Source organism: Limulus polyphemus, unplaced genomic scaffold, assembly GCF_000517525.1.
Source record: "Limulus polyphemus unplaced genomic scaffold, Limulus_polyphemus-2.1.2 Scaffold6766, whole genome shotgun sequence".
NCBI classification, from domain to species: Eukaryota; Metazoa; Arthropoda; class Merostomata; order Xiphosura; family Limulidae; genus Limulus; species Limulus polyphemus.
Window position 1 is genome coordinate 1,519 of NW_013672376.1, and position 793 is coordinate 2,311.

The window sequence follows — 793 nt, forward strand, 5'->3', positions numbered from 1 at the left end:
TCTTCAATGTCAATTACCAACATATCATGAAGTTTAGAAAAACTTCCTATGATAAGGGTAACTTCCACCTTCAATTTTACCGAAACTTTATGTCCGTCTGCTGTTTGCATCAATCCCTCTTCTTTCTTCACCTTTGGATATAATTTCCCACTTTTCATTAACCAGTTGAGTCAAACAGTTGTTGGTGTACAACCAATGTCAAACAGCATACTGCAAGGTTTGCCATCAATAAACCCATGCAGTAGCACAATTCACAAGAAAGATCATGAGAATAGATAGGAGTTGCCTAAACGTTAGTGGCATGCAAATCTCTAAGGCAGACTACAGGGAAGATAGCTTAAGTGGGTGAAAAGTGAGTATCTGTCGAAAATTAGGTAAGAAAAATATCAACTTCCAGATATTTGAAAGTTGTATTTTGGACTTCTGTTGTTATTATACTTTAATAAATTGGTTTTTGTTCGACCTTGATTGCAGCTGTGTTTTGTTTTAGTGCGTTACAATGCTGTTTTAATATCACATTACATCGTCGAAAACTCGCATCTCCATCCATAGATTATAACGGTATCAAAGTTAAAAAAAGCTATCTGAGAATGAAATATTATCACTGATAAAAAGCTTGCTTGTTTGGTTTAGCGCGAAGCTGCACACTATACTGTATACTCTGTATTATTTGTGTGGATAACGATTTGAAATTTACCGTTGTGAAGCTTAAAAGTTGCAGCTGAACTACTCTGGACTGTTTAGACTTAAAAGGCATTCATAATGTTACGTTTATTGTTTATTTGTAATTAAG